This window comes from Pristiophorus japonicus, chromosome 6, assembly GCF_044704955.1.
Source record: "Pristiophorus japonicus isolate sPriJap1 chromosome 6, sPriJap1.hap1, whole genome shotgun sequence".
In the NCBI taxonomy this organism is placed as follows: domain Eukaryota; kingdom Metazoa; phylum Chordata; class Chondrichthyes; family Pristiophoridae; genus Pristiophorus; species Pristiophorus japonicus.
In genome coordinates this window covers 18,503,839-18,520,841 of record NC_091982.1, presented here as the reverse complement: position 1 = coordinate 18,520,841, position 17,003 = coordinate 18,503,839, and positions in this window count along the sequence as shown.

Genomic DNA, 17,003 nt, shown 5'->3' with positions numbered 1-17,003 from the left:
GGGTCATGTAAGCTGAGGTCAGGTCCAATTTTGAAAAAAGTTTGCCACCGGATAGCATTGCAAAGAGGTCCTCCGCTCTCGGTAGCGGGTACTGGTCTTGGAGTGACACCCGATTGATGGTGGCCTTGTAATCACCACATATCCTGACCGACCCATCCGCCTTGAGCACCGGCACAATCGGGCTCGCCCAGTCACTGAATTCGACTGGCGAGATGATGCCTTCCCTCAACAGGCGGTCCAATTCGCCTTCTATCTTTTCCCGCATCACTTACGGCACCGCTCTGGCCTTGTGATGTACTGGTCTGGCATCCGGGTTTATGTGAATCACTACCTTGGCCCCCATGAAAGTGCCAATGCCGGGTTGAAATAATGAGTCAAATTTGTCCAGGACCTGTGAGCATGATACTCGCTCCACAGAGGAAATTGCATTGACATCGCCCCATTTCCAGTTCATGACAGCAAGCCAACTCCTCCCCAGTAGTGCGGGACTGTCCCCTGGGACAATCCAGAGTGGCAACCTGTTCTCCGAATCTTTGTGGGTTACGACTACCGTGGCGCTGCCTAGCACCGGAATGATCTGCTTTGTGTAAGTCCGTAGTTGTGCGTCAATCGACGATAATTTTGGCCTCCTGGCCTTGTATGCCCACAACTTTTCAAACTGTTTGATACCCATCAGGGACTGGCTGGCACCCGTGTCTAACTCCATTGATACTGGGATGCCATTGAGGAGCACTTTCATCATTATCGGTGGCGTCCTGGTGTATGAACTGTATACGTGCTCCACATGAACTCGCTGAACTTCAGCTTCCAGCGATTTCCCCCAGTGTCCATTTCTGCAATTTCTGCAGGTATTTTGCTCATCTCTGCAAACTCCAGCTGAATGTATGCCTCCATGCCTCCAGCATGAGTTGCGGTTTGAAACAAAAGGTCCCTTGCCAGTCGATCGTCCCTGACTGCCCCTGTTATTGTCCTTGAGTGCACCATTAACAGGTGTTGATGGCCCCATTACTGGCCGCATTGTCCCTTGCAATGGCGTGAATCGCCGTTCAGCTTGCCATTGTCTCTGTCGAACTCCCCCTCTGGGTTCGACTACATGTTGGGGCATGCCTGACTGCCCTTGTCTGCCTGGAGAACTGTGTGCTGCTTTAACAATGTTGAATCTCTGTCCCAACCATTCCTTAACACAGTACCTCTCGTCTGTTCTGCTAGTGGCCATGCTCGCGTGGTTTAAATCCCAGTTTCTTGTCGCCATGGATACGTCCTTACTACACAGTATAAATGCACACGAGGCCCATGCTTGAGAGAAGGTCAGTCTGTGACCAGTCCTTTATTCCTTAGCACTCAAGTGATGAAGGTGGGTGGAGCTTCCCCTTTTATACCTGAAGGTCCAGGTTAGGAGTGTCTCCCACCTAGTGGTCAGTGTTCTCACGGTGTACAACTTAGGTCAGTTTATACATGGGTTACAATGCTGGTTGAATACATGACAGAGACAGTAGTGAAAGAAGATTTGGGGAAAAAAGGGCAAAGCATGGCCATTGATGACCACGGATACAGTTGAAGAGAAGGGCAGGTCAGAAAGGAGATTCCAGCCCAGCAGCCATCTTGTGTCTAATCTAGTCAAGGCTTCATGCAGAGCATGGAAACCATTCTTTCCAACACGGACCGAGCGGTCAGTTCCAACAGCACAACAGTGCCATGGAAGCTCAGACGGCTGCCAACTTTGCTTCAGGGGCCACATTTGCGTGCGCACTTTGGCTGCTGCTCCGGACACGAGCCGTTTACTTCTATTTCCACATTTTTCTCCCCCCTTTTCCTTTTCTCTGTATCCCTCCCTGACTGCTCTTTCCTGTCGTCATGCTTCCTTTCATCTCTCCTCTCTCGGATACTCTGCTCTCCCAAATCCCTACCCCAATCCTTCTTTGATCTTCGATTTTCCTACTCTCCTGCCATCGTCCCAGGCTTGACTCCCTCTTCGATAAGCCTATAGCTTCCCTCTGTGTGTCTCTTGGCATCCTACGAAGGTCCCATCGAGGCACTCATCGCTGTCTCTTTACGAGCAGCAACCCCAACTGTCCCATCCCATTCTTTCGCTGACCTCCCGCCCTGCATGTCCACCAAGGGCTAATCTTGCCAATCTCCTCCCCATCCAACTCACCCCTCCCAGCACTGACCCTGTGGACGCTGGCAGTGGGTTAGCCATCATTGACCCTCTCCGCATCTCCCTGAAGACTGTTCTTTCACTTGTGAACAAAGCCCTTGCCATCCATGAACTTACCGTGGATGATTGCATCAACATCATGGCCCTGAAGGAAACTTGACTGAGGTGTGTTGACACCTTACCCTTAAATGAAGCCTCCCCACCTGGCTACACTTTTCACCACTTGCCCCGCCCAGACTGCCGCAGTGACGGTGTGGCTCTCATCACCAAATCACACCTTGGTCTGTTCCCCTACTCCTCTGGCACTTTCTCCTCCTTTGAGCATCTCACCTTATTCCATCCCTCTCACCTCATTTAAAATTCTTGTTCTCTAAGGCCCACTCAAGTAATCTAAACATTTTTTTACCATATCTTCACAGTTTTCCTCCCTCAGCCTCTGCACCGAGCGACTTCTCATCATCGGTGATTTCAACCTCCATCTCAATTCATCATGCTCTCTCTCCTCTGAGTTCACTGGTCTCCTATCCTCCCTTAATCCCTCCCTCCATGTAAACTCCCCAACCCATATTCACGGCCACCCCCTCGACCTTGCCATCTCTTGTGGCCTTGCTACTCCCATCATGTCAATCGCAGATAAGGCCATCGCTGACCACTTCCTCCTATCCTCAACTGTGGCTCAGTGGGTAGCACTCTCACCTCTGAGCCAGAAGGTTGTAGGTTCAAGTCCCACTCCAGGGATTGAGCACAAAAATCGGAGGTGCCACCTTTTGGATGAGATGTTAAACCGAGGCCCTGTCTGCTCTCAAGTGGATGTAAAAGATCCCATGGCACTATTTCGAAGAAGAGCAGGTGAATTATCCCCGGTTATGTATTGTCCAGGTACATTAAATGTATAAGTACAATGGTGCGCCACAGAGGGCGCTGTGGTGGGAGACCTGAAAGTACCTGCAAGACAGAGTATAAAAGGCTGACCACCACACCTGAGAGGCACTCTGGAGTTACACAATAAAGGGCTAAGGTCACAGCAGTTATATCAACACCAGACCGTGTGGAGTTAGTGATTTGAGTGCTACATACACCACAGCCCAGGCCAATATTTATACCTCAATCAACATAACAAAACAGATTATTTGGTCATTATCACTTTACTGTTTGTGGGAGCTTGCTGTGCGCAGATTGGCTGCTGTGTTTCCCACATTACAACAGTGACTACACTTCAAAAGTACTCCATTGGCTGTTAAGCGCTTTGAGACTTCTAGCGGTCATGGAAGGCCTTATATAAATCTTTATTTATATCTCTTGCCCACCCCCAACCCTACTTCCTTCTGTGTCAGGCCCTAGAAAAAACTCTGTCCCAACTCTCTTACAACTGCACTTGTGAAGTCCCAACTGTCCAGCTTTTAGCTCTCCATTCACCACGATATTTCTGCACCTCACTACCACTTTTGATGCCCTAATCCATATTAAAACAATTACTCTCCCTCACCCTGGCCATTCCCCCGGTATTAGCCATTCACTGGTTGAGCCATTCATTGCCAGATCTGGCTGGACCACTTAAAGCATTCGCTCACGTCTGCCAAAATTGCTCACTATTCCAGAATCATTCTGGAATGCAAAGATAAACCTGAGCTCCTATTCTCTACTACTAACCATCTTCCTAAATCCCTCCCCTGCCCTAGCCCTGAACTCACATATTTCTCCAGTTTCTCTCCAATCTCGCCTCATGACCTCTTCACGCTGATCTTGTCCATGAGACCCACTTCCTGCTCCCTCAATCCTATTCCCACCAAACTGCTGATCACCCAACATCTTTTTCTGGCTCCCATGTTAGCTGACATTGTTAACGGTTTTTTCTCCTCAGGTACTGTCCCCTTCTTGCTCAAATCTGCCAAAAAAAACTAACCCTTGATCCCTCCGTCCTTGCAAACTACCGCCCCATCTCCAATCTCTGTTTCCTCTCCAAAGTCCTTGAAAGTGTTGTTGCCTCTCAAATCCACACCCACCTTTCCCGCAACTCCATGATTGAAACCTTCCAATCAGGTTTCTGCTCCTGCCACAGTACCAAATTGTGACAAAGGTAAACTATCCCTCCTCCTCCTTCTTGACTTGACTGCAGCCTTTGACACAGTTGACCACTCCATCCTCCTCCAACACCTCTCCACCACTGTCTAGCTGAGCTGGACAGGACTTGCCTGGTTCCATTCTTATCTATCTAATCGTAGCCAGAGAATGACCTGCAATGGATTCCCTTCACGCTCCTGCATCATTACCTCTGGTGTCCTCTAAGGATCTACCTTTGGCTCCCTCCTATTTCTCATCTACACGATGTCCCTTGGCAACATCATCCGAAAACACAGCGTCAGCTTCCACGTGTATGCTGACGACACACGGCTCTACCTCACCACCACTTCTCTTGACCCTTCTACAGCTTCTAAATTGTCAGACTGCTTGTCAGACATCCAGTTCTCGATAAGCAGAAATTTTCTCCAATTCTCACCACAAACTCTGCGGTCCCTAACCACTCACTATATCCCTCTCCCTAATATTTGTCTGAGGTTGAACCACACTGTTCGCAACCTTGGTGTTTGTTATATGTGACCCTGAAATGAGTTTCCGACCACATATCTGTGGCATAACTAAGACATTGCCCATCTCCGCCATTTTCTCAGCTCATCCACTGCTGAATCCCTCATCCATGTTTTTGTTACCTCCAGACTTGATTATTCCAATGCACTTCTGGCCGGCCTCCCACGTTCTACCCTACGTAAACTTGAGGTCATCCAAAACTCGGCTGCCCGTCTCCTAACTCACATCAAGTCCCGCTCACCCATCATCCCTGTGTTCGCTGACTTACATTGGCCCGCGGTTAAGCAATGCCTCGTTTCAAAATTCTCATCCTTGTTTTCAAATTCCTCCATGGCCTCGCCCCTCTCTATCTCTGTAGTCTCCTCCAGCCCCACAATCAACCAAGATGTCTGTGCTCCTCTAATTCTGCCCTCTTGAGCCCTGATTATAATCGGTCCACCATTGATGGCCGTGCCTTCTATTGCCTCGGCCCTAAGCTCTGGAATTTTCACCCTAGATCTCTCTGCCTCTCTTTCTTCCTTTAAGACACTCCTTAAAACCTACCTCTTTGACCAAGCCTGCCCTGATTTCTCCTTATATGGCTCGGTGTCAAATTAGTTGTCTTATAATACTGCTGTGAAGCACCTTGGAATGTTTTACTACGTTAAAGGTGCTAGAAAATACAAGTTGCTCTTGTTGAGATTTCCAGGGTACCACCTTACTCCTGCACTCTGTTCTTGCCCAGCACTGCAGGAATGCTGAGATGCAGTTCAAGGAGAATGGCCTCGGAATGCAAAGAGATAATGGAGCTTGATAAGGATGGAGGGTAATAAATAGTAATGTGCAGAAGGGGGACATAGCCTGCAGAGTACTTGTGTTATGTATGTTAACTGGGTTTTACCTGCCACCGGAGGGCGCGACTGTCAGAGTCCTAATGGTCACTGGCAGACACGTGCAAGTCGTGTAAATAATGTTGGCAGCCATGTTGAATCCTCACTTTGAGAATAAATAAACTGGAGTAAGGTCATGCCTGAACTAGTTCACCGTATTTAGCCTCGTGGAGTTAAACAATACTTAACAATTGGCGACGAGTTAAAAATACGAACTTTCATACAACCATGTCTGTTGGAATTTTAGAGAGATTCGTGGAAGGCGAAGACTGGGAGGATTTCACTGAGTGCCTTGATCAGTACTTCGTAGCCAATGGATTGGAAGGAACCGATAATGCAATTAAGTGCAGGGCGGTTCTCTTCACCATTTGTGGGTCAAAAATTTATGGCCTTATCAAGAATCTACTCTCACCAACTTGACCAACGGATAAGACTTACGATGAATTGTGTACGCTGGTTCAGAACCACTTTAAACCGAAGGAAAGCATCATGGCGAGGTATCATAGAAACATAGAAACATAGAAAATAGGTGCAGGAGTAGGCCATTCGGCCCTTCGAGCCTGCACCACCATTCAATAAGATGATGGCTGATCACTCCCTCAGTACCCCTTTCCTGCTTTCTCTCCATACCCCTTGATCCCCTTAGCCGTAAGGGCCATATTTAACTCCCTCTTGAATATATCCAATGAACTGGCATCAACAACTCTCTGCGGCAGGGAATTCCACAGGTTAACAACTCTCTGAGTGAAGAAGTTTCTCCTCATCTCAGTCCTAAATGGCCTACCCCTTATCCTAAGACTATGTCCTCTTGTTCTGGACTTCCCCAACATCGGGAACATTCTTCCCGCATCTAACCTGTCCAGTCCCGTCAGAATCTTATACGTTTCTATGAAGTCCCCTCTCATCCTTCTAAACTCCAGTGAATAAAGACCCAGTTGATCCAGTCTCTCCTCATATGACAGTCCAGCCATCCCTGGAATCAGTCTAGTGAACCTTCGCTGCACTCCCTCAATAGCAAGAACGTCCTTCCTCAGATTAGGAGACCAAAACTGAACACACTATTCCAGGTGAGGCCTCACTAAGGTCCTGTACAACTGCAGTAAGACCTCCCTGCTCCTATACTCAAATCCCCTAGCTATGAAGGCCAACATACCATTTGCCTTCTTCACCGCCTGCTGTACCTGCATGCCAACTTTCAATGACTGATGAACCATGACACCCAGGTCTCGTTGCACCTCCCCTTTTCCTAATCTGCCGCCATTCAGATAATATTCTGTCTTCCTGTTTTTGCTCCCAAAATGGATAACCTCACATTTATCCACATTATACTGCATCTGCCATGCATTTGCCCTCGTGTACATATGAGGATGAACAGGCTGGCTCTCCTTTCTCTTGAAAAAAGAAGGCTGAGAGGTGACCTAATAGAGGTCATTAAAATTATGAAAGATATTGATAGAGTGGATGCAGAAAGAATGTTTCTACTTGTGGGGAAGAGCATAACTAGAGGCCATCAATATAAGATAGTCACCAAGAAATCCAATGGGGAATTCAGAAGAAACTTCTGGTGAGAATATGGAACTCGCTTCAACCACAGGGAGTGGTTGAATAGTACAGATCTATTTAAGGGGAGGCTAGACAAGCATACGAGGGAGAAGGGAATAGAGGGTTCTGCTGATAGATATAATGAGGAAAGATGTTAAGAGGCTCGAGTGGAGGATAAACGCCGGCATGGACTGGTTGGGCCGAATGGCCTGTTTCTGTGCTGTATGTTTTATGTAATCCATTTATTATTTTACAGCCAGCATCACTGGATAACAGGAAACCTGACTGATTGGCCCAGAAACCAATTGTAATACCCACATTGACCCTCTTGTTGAGATCACTAACTCAGCAGAGATTAAGCTAGGACCTTCCTGGTCAGTATCGTTTCTATACGCACAATCGCTCCGAGGGCCAGGACGTGGTGGAATTTGTTGCTGACCTGAGACGTCTCGCTGGGCCGTGCAACTTCGGAGCTGCATTGGAGGAAATGCTGCGGGACTTTTTTGTGCTTGGCATTGGCCACGAGGTCATCCTTCAAAAGCTGCTGGCTGCTGAATCTCTAGACCTGAGCAGGGCCATCACGATCGCCCAGGCATGCATGTCCATGGACGAAAACTCGAAACAGATATCTTCCCAGCATCGAAATTCACTGGCAAGTACTGTGCATAAAGTAATATCGTCGGCAGGCAGAGCTGCACATGGCAGGGCCTACTCGTCTGCATTCGTACGACCTGTAACTGCTCAAAGTCTGCCATTGGGGGTGAATCAAATCTCGCCTGTTGACATTGCGAGGGCTATCATCGGGCCCATCAATGCCGATTCAAGCAATACGTGTGCAAAGGCTGTGCAACAAAGGAGCACCTTCAGTGAATGTGTCCGCAACCAAGCAAGCGACACACTACGTGGCTGAGGATTATCGATGGATCAAGTGGCACAGGCAACTCAACCCGAGGTACAGGACGAAGAAATGTATGGGGTACATTCTTTTCTCAAAAGTCCTCCGATAATGCTGGAAGTTAAATTAAATGGGGTTCCAGTATCCATGGAATTGGACACGGGTGTGAGTCAGTCAATAATGAGCCAGAGGGCTTTCTAAAAGCTGTGGGACACTAAGGAAAAAAGACCCAAACTGAGCCCAATCAACGCGAAGCTTCGTACCTACACCAAAGAGCTTATACCAGTCATTGGCAGTGCGGCAGTAAAGGTATCGTATGATGGAGCTGTGCATGATTTATCGTTGTAGATCGTTTTAGGCAATGGCCCAACGCTGTTCGGCAGGAGTTGGTTTGAGAAAATTAAATGGAACTGGAACGATATTAAAGCCTTATCATCAGTGGATGACGCTTCGTGTGCTCAAGTGTTGAGCAAGTTTCCCTCGTTGTTCGAACCAGGCATCGGCAACTTCACGGGAGCCAAGGTGCAGATCCACCTAGGCCCGGATGCAAGTCCCGTCCATCACAAGGCTCGGGCGATTCCTTACATGATGAGGGAGAAGGTCGAGATCGAACTGGACAGACTTCAACGGCAAGGAATCATATCACCAGTCGAGTTCAGCAAATGGGCCAGTCCAATTGTCCCAGTGTTGAAAAGTGATGGCACGGTCAGGATCTGCGGCGACTATAAGGTAACGATCAACCGAGTATCAATACAGGATCAGTACCCGTTTCCCAAGGCTGATGACCTGTTTGCAATGCTAGCCGGGGGGTGGGAGGGGCGGGGGGGGGACGGAGGTGGGAGGGAAGTCATTCACTAAACTGAACCTGACCTCCTCTTACATGACACAGGAGCTGGTCGAATCATCGAAAAAACTGATGTGCATCAACACGCACAAAGGACTGTTTATATACCACAGGTGCCCTTCGGAATTCGCTCAGCAGTAGCCATATTTCAGAGAAACATGGAGAGTTTGCTGAAGTCTGTCCCGAGAACAGTCGTGTTCCAAGATGACATCCTGATCACCAGTCATGACGCCACTGAACACCTGCACAACCTGGAAGAGGTTCTACATCGTCTGGACAGAGTGGGACTCAGGATAAAATGCTCCAAGTGCGCTTTCATGGCATCAGAAGTGCAGCAGACAGCATCAGGTCTATGGAGCTGTGTTCATTCCTGGGTCTTCTCAACTATTTCAGTAACTTTCTACCTAGCTTGAGCACATTGCTAGAGCCCATGCACATGTTGCTGAGAAAGGGTAATGACTGGGTTTGGGGAAAATCTCAAGACAGAGCCTTTGAGAAGGCGAGGAACCTGCTATATTCCAATAAATTACTGGTATACTATGACCCATGTATGTGGTTAGTGCTGGCCTGCAACGCCTCATCATATGGGGTCGGTTGTGTGCTCCAGCAAACCAATGTATCAGGCAAACTCCAACCAGTTGCATATGCATCCAGAAGTCTGTCTAAGGCTGAAAGAGCCTATAGTATGGTAGAGAAAGCGGCTTTAGCATGCGTATATGGGGTTAGGAAAATGCACCAGTACCTGTTTGGGCTTTGGTTTGAGCTTGAAACAGACCACAAGCCGCTCATTTCATTGTTTTCTGACAGCAAAGGTATGAACATCAATGCCTCGTCCCACATCCAAAGATGGGCACTGACATTATCCGCTTATGATTATGTCATCCGTCACAATCCACGCATTGAAAACTGTACTGATGCGCTTAGCCAGTTACCATTGTCCACAACTAGGGTGGAAATGCCGCAGCCCGTAGACTTGCTGCTGGTCATGGATGCCTTCGAGAGCGAGGGGTCACCCATCACGGCTCGCCAAATTAGGACCTGGACCAGCCAGGATCCTGTACTGTCAAGCGTGAAAAAGTGTGTCCTAAATGGAAGTTGGTCTGTCATTCCCAGGGAAATGCAGGATGAAATTAAGCTTTATAGCCGCTGCAAAGATGAATTGTCTATTCAGTCTGATTGACTGTAATGGGGTAATCGTGTTGTTATGCCAAAAAAATGCAGGGAAACTTTTGTGCGAGATTTTCACAGTACCCACCCAGGCATTGTCATGATGAAGGCCATTGCCAGGTCTCACGTTTGGTGGCTCGGCATTGACTTGGACTTGGAGTCATGTGTGCATCAGTGCAACACTTGCATGCAACCTTGGAGGCTCCGCTGAGTCTGTGGTCATGGCCATCCAAACCGTGGTCAAGGATCCACATAGATTTTGCCGGCCCCTTTCTCGGCAAAATGTTTTTGTGGTAGTGGACACTTACACCAAATGGATTGAATGTGTAATCATGTCATCCAGCATGTCCACAGCCACTATTGAAAGCCTCCGGGCCATGTTCGCCACCCATGGCCAGACCGACGTCCTTGTCAGCGACAATGGACCGTATTTCACCAGTTTGGAGTTCCACGAGTTTATGAACCATAATGGCATCAAGCATGTCAGGTCTGCCCCTTTCAAACCCGCATCTAACGGTCAAGCGGAGCGGGCCGTCTAAACCATTAAGCAGAGCCTAAAACGCGTGACTCACTGCTCCCTACAGACCCGCTTGTCCCGCATTCTACTCAGTTACCGGACGAGACCCCACTCACTCACCGGGGTACCTTCTGCCGAGCTGTTAATGAAGAGAGGCCTCAAAACCAGGCTCTCCCTTGTACACCCGGATCTCAATGATCATGTCGAAACCAGAAGGCAACGGCAGCAATGGTACCACGATCGCGCGGCCGTATCACGTGACATTGCTGTTCATGACCCTGTGTTTGTCCTGAATTATGGTCATGGCCCAAAGTACGTTGCTGGCACGGTTTTTGCCAAGGAGGGGAACAGGGTGTTTGTAGTCAAACTGTTAAATGGCCAAACGTGCAAGAGGCACATCGACCAAACCAAACTGCGATTCACAGGCAACCCAGAACAAACTGAAGATGACATAATCATCGACCAACCAACACACATCCAACCATCAGTTGGCCCTTGTGTCATTCACGAAGACGAACCTACCAACCCCGACAGTCCTGTCAGACCGACTGCTCCGCAATGCAACAATGGTCCTACTAACTCACCCAAGCTTGGGTTCGAACTGAGAAGATCAACCAGGGAGCGGAAGGCCCCGGACCATCTCAACTTGTAAATACAACCTATACCAAGGACTTTGGGGGGGAATGATGTTTTGCATGTTAACTGGGTTTTACCTGCCACCGGAGGGCGCAACTGTCGGAGTCCTAATGGTCACTGGCAGACACGTGCAAGCCGTGTATATAATGTTTGCAGCCATGTTGAATCCTCACTTTGAGAATAAATAAACTGGAGTAAGGTCATGCCTGAACTAGCTCACCGTACTTAGCCTCGTGGAGTTACTCGATACTTAACAACTTGAATACCTGAGATTTCAGAGTGTAATCAGGAAGCCAGTGATGAAAGCAGTATAAAAAAAACAAGGCAATTCAGGTTCCAGCAGTGATGGAGGACAGGTAGAGATGTAAATCGGCAATATTTTGGAGGTGGAAGAATGTAAAAGACTGTATCCCCAAAAGACCATGACAATTGCACTCTGGTGTAAGTGCTGTGAACCTGACATTGAGGTTGTGCACCTCTGGATTTACCTTGCAGCTTTTCCTTGGTCAGTGTGATGATCTGTACATGTAGTATTCAATCAGTTTAGATGAGACAATTCTCTTGGCATGATTGCATGTAAGCATTTAATTGAAGGAACTTGCAAGGGATGGTGGGGTGCAAAGCGCACCTTGCTACTTAATAAACATTAATCATCTGATATAAAATCACTTTAAGACAGTGTGAGGGGGAGATAATTGTAAGCAGCGTATATGCTTAGTATACTGCATTAATGGAAGGCACAAATGATATCCTATGTGACTGTGACTGTGGTGAACTATCTCTCCACATCCTTTTCAACCTGTCTGCAGCGTTTGACATGGTTGACCACCATCCTCCCCCAACACCTCTCTTCCGTTGTCTAGCTGGGTGGAACTGCCCTCGTCTGGTTCCATTTTTTTGTAATTGTTCTTGGGATGTGGGAGTCGCTGGCAACATCGGCATTTATTGCCCATCCCTAACTGCCCTTGAGAATGTGGTGGTGAGCTGCCTTTTTCAACCGCTGCCGTCCTTGTGGTGAAGATACTCCCACAGTGCTATTAGGGAGAGAGTTCCAGGATTTTGGAGGGGAACTTGTATGTAATGGAGTTCCCATGTGCCTGCTGACCTTCTCAGTGGTAGAGGTCGCAGGTTTGGGAGGTGCTACCGAAGATGCCGTGGCGAGTTACTGCAGTGCATCTTGCAGATGGTACACACTGCAGCCACGGTGTGCCAGTGGTAGAGGGAGTTCAGGTTTAAGGTGGTGAATGAGGTGCCAATCAGGCAGACTGCTTTGCCCTGAATGGTGTTGAGTTTTTTGAATGTTGTTGAAGTTGCACTCATCCAGGCAAGTGGAGCGTATTCCATCACACTCCTGACTTATGCCTTGTAGATGGTAGAGAGGCTTTGGAAGTCAAGGGGTGAGACAGTCACCACAGAATACCCAGTATCTGACCTGCTCTTGTAGCCACAGAATAGCCAGCATCTGACCTGCTCTTGTAGCCACAGTATTTATGTCGCTGGTCCAGTTAAGCTTCTGGTCAATGGTGATATTCAGGATGTTGATGGTAGGGGATTCAGCAATGGTAGTGCCAATGAATGTCATGGGGTGGTGGTTAGACTCTCGCTTGTTGGAGATACTAATTGCCTGGCACTTGATAGGGCAGTAATTGACTGTATTGGATTTGTCCTGCTTTTTGTGGACAGGACTTACCAGGGCAGTTTTCCACATTGTCGGGTAGATGCCAGTGTTGTAGCTGTACTGGAACAGCTTGGCTAGAGGCACGGATAGTTCTGGAGCACAAGTCTTCAGTGTGACAGCCGGGATGTTGTCAGGGCCCATAGCCTTTGCTGTATCCAGTGCATTTTGCTGTTTCTTGATATCACGTGGAGTGAATCAAATTGGCTTAAAACTGGCTTCTGTGATGGTGGGGCCCTCAGGAGGGGACCGATATGGGTCATCCACTTGGCACTTATGGCTGAAGATGGTTGTAATTGCTTCAGTCTTTTCTTTTGCATTTGATTGTTAGGCTTCACCATCATTGAGAATGTGGCTATTCATGGAGCCTCGTCCTCCTGTTAGTTGTATTGTCCAATACCATTCACGACAGGATGTGGCAGGACTGCAGAGTTTTGATCTGATCCATTGATTGTGCAATCACTTAGCTCTGTCTATAGCATGCTGCTTCTGCTGTTTAGCATGCATGTAGTCCTGTGTTGCACCTTCCCGAGGTGGGCACATTTTTAGATACACCTGGTGCTGCTCCTGGCATGCTCTTCTGCATTCCTCATTGAACCAGGGTTGGTCCCCTGGCTTGATGGTAATGGTAGAGTGAGGGATATGCAGGCCAATATGCAGCCAATGAGGTTACAGATTGTGGTGGAATACAATTCTGCTACTCCTGATGGCCCACAGCACCTCATGACTGCCCAGTTTTGAGCTGCTAGATTTGTTCTGAATCTATCCCATTTAGCATGGTGGTAGTGCCAAACAACACAATGGAGGGTGTCCTCAGTGTGAAAACGAGATTTTGTCTCCACAAGGACTGCGCGGTGGTCAGGGCTACAAATGCTGTCATGGATGAATGCATCTGCGACAAGTAGATTGGTGACGAGGTCAAGTAGGTTTTTCCCTCGTATTGGTTCTCTCATCACCTAGCGCAGTCCTAGTCTGGCAGGTATGTCCTTCAGGACTTGGCCAGCTCAGTCAGTACTGGTGCCACTGAGCCACTCCTGGAAACTGTCCAGTCATAACCAGAGAATCACCTGCAATGGCTTCTCTTCCTGCTCCTGTTACCTCTGTAAGGCTGGAGGAGGTTACATAGAGGAAAGGGGCGAGGCTATGGAAGGATTTGTAAATGAGGATGGGGATTTTAAAATTGAGGCATTGTAAGTCAGTAAAGCAGAGAGGTGATGGGTGAATGGGACTTGATGCGAGTTAAGGATATATACAACCTCCAGACTTACAGTCCCGCCAAGGATCTCTCCTTAGCCCCCTCCTATTTCTCCTCTACATGCTGCAGCTCAGAGACATCATCCGTAAGAACATCAGGTTCCACATGTACTTCTCTTCCCCGCCATAAACTCCATTCCCTAGCCACCAACTCCATCATGGCCACTATCCGAGGCTGAACCAAACCGTCCGCAACCTTGGCATTCTATTTGACCGAGATGAACTTCCAATCACATATTCTCTCCATCACCAAACCGCAGAATTCCACCTCCATAACATCGCCCATCTCCGCCCCTGCCTCAGGTCATCTGTTGCTAAAACCCTTATCCATGCCTTTGTTACCTCTCGACTTGACTATTTCAATGCTCTCCTGGCCAGCCTCTCATTTTCCATCCTCCATAAGCTTGAGCTCATCCACAACTCTGCTGCCCAAGTTCCTTTCACCCATCACCCCTGTGCTTTACTGACCAACAATGCCTCAATTTTAAAATCCTCATCTACAAATCCTTCCATGGCCTCGCCCCCTGCCTATCTGTAACCTCCTGCAGCCCTACAACCTTCCAAGATCTCTGCGCTCCTCCAATTCTGGCCTCTTGCGCAGTCCCAATTTTAATCACGCCACTATTGGTGGCCATGCCTTCAGCTGCTGAGGCCATAAGCTCTGGAATTCCCTCCCTAAAACTTTCCGCCTCTCTAGCTCCCTCTCTCCTCAAGAAGTTCCTTAAAACCTACCTCTCACCTGTTCCAATATCTTTTTGTGGCTCAGTATCAAATTTTGATAACACTCCTGTGATGCACCTTTGAATGTTTTACTACATTAAAGGCGCTATATAAGTGAAGTTTTGTTGTTGGTAATGGTGTCTTCTCCAATTATTCCTGACTTGGAAAGGTCATTAAACATATTGGGGTATAATTTCTGCTAGCTTTCTCAATCGCCCGCTGCAACTTTGGTGGAAGATCAGCGAAACTCAGTTATTTTCGAACAATTCTACTAAACTGTTTATTTATCTTTGTTTTCAGTTGTGAATCAGGGATCTGTCCAAAATGTTATCTTGTCTCTTCTCTCTAGAGATGCTGGAACTACCTGCTGTGTATTTCTATTCTTACCATTGATTTTTTTGTGTTCTAAATTGATGAAACTAAGATGCCTGCCCCTTTAAATCTGCAATAGCATGCGATTTCCCATCCACCAGTGAGCAAGCAAGCTCCCAATGATGGGTGTTTCATTATGCCTGGAGCTCACTATGGGTGGGGCAGCTGTTTTTCTGACAACATATGGTCTTCCATTTGAACATATGTCTAGATGGCAAATGAATGCTATTATATGTAATGAATGCTATCGTATGAGCATTTCTAGCCGAACCTTCACTTTGGTAAGTATACTATTTTGCATATAGTAGTGGTGGGTTTTGTATATAACTTGGGAGGGTTTGAACAAAGCCCAATGTCACCGCAAATAGGCAATGTTTCGTATCAGTTTGCTTATGAAAGTTAGAGATATTTCCTTGGCACTCAATTTCTGACAATGTATCAATTATAAAACCGGATTGTGGGTGCATGCTCCAGCCAGAGACTGGTGACAGAGTTCTGTTAGCAGAGGCTGAACTACTGCTGTAAATAATGCTGCCTTCAATGCTGCTTCGCCCAGCTACTAAAGGCTTTCCAATATAATGAAAATTTAATGAGGGTGAAAAAACTTGGCCAAGGGCAAAAAGTAAAGCACAATTTCTGAAGATTCAGGAGCTGCTTTAGACTTTGACCTTAACAAGTCTTCTATTTATCCTTTAGATATGTCTTATTAATGAGCTTATTGGTGTAAGTGCACATAAACTAAAAAATGCAAGCGATTGTTAGAAACGAGGGCCACTTCCTCAGAACAGTATGTGCTACAAGTTGTAATTTGTCCTCCAATAATAGAAATAGGAATTGTTGGGAATACTCTGCAGGTCCGGGGGCATCTGTGGAGAGAGAAAGTGTGGCGTTTTTTTTCAGGTCGTTGACCTTTCATTAGAACTGGCAACGGTTAGAAATGTATCTAGTTTTAAACAAATACAGAGAAAGAAAGACTTGCATTTATATAGCGCCTTTCACGACCACTGGACATCTCAAAGCGTTTTACAGCCAATTAAGTACTTTTGAAGTGTCGTCACTGTTGTAATGTGGGAAACGCAACAGCCAATTTGCGCATAGCAAGCTCCCACAAACAGCAATGTGATAATGACCAGATAAACTGTTTTTGTTATGTTGATTGAGGGATAAATATTGGCAAGGACACTGGGGATAACTCCCCAGCTCTTCTCTGAAATAGTGCCATGGGCCTGAGTTTAATGTCTCATCTGAAAGACGGCACCTCCAATAGTGCAGCACTCCCTCAGCACTGCACTAGAGGGTCAGCCTAGATTTATGTGCTCAAGTCCCTGGAGCAGAGAAAGGATGGAGTGGATAGGGTTGTTGAACTCTATGTTGAGTCCAGAAGGCTATAAAGTGCCGAATCAAAAGATGAGGTGCTGTTCCTCAAGCTTCCGTTGATCATCATTGGAACAGTATAGGAGCCCGACGACAGAGGTCGGAATGGAAGTGGGAGTGGGAGTGAGAGTGCAATGAATAATTAAAATGACAAGCGACTAGAAGTCCAGGGCCAAGCTTGCGGACTGAACAGAGATGTTCAGCAAAGCAATCATCCAAGATGCGTTTGGTCTCCTCAATCATCATAATAGGCAGTCACTTGAAATCAAGGAAGACTTGCTTCCATTCTAAAAGTGAGTTCTTAGGTGACTGAACAGTCCAATACAGGAATTACAGTCTCTGTCGCAGTTGGGACTGACAGTCGTTAAAGGGTGGGCGGGACTGGTTTGCCACA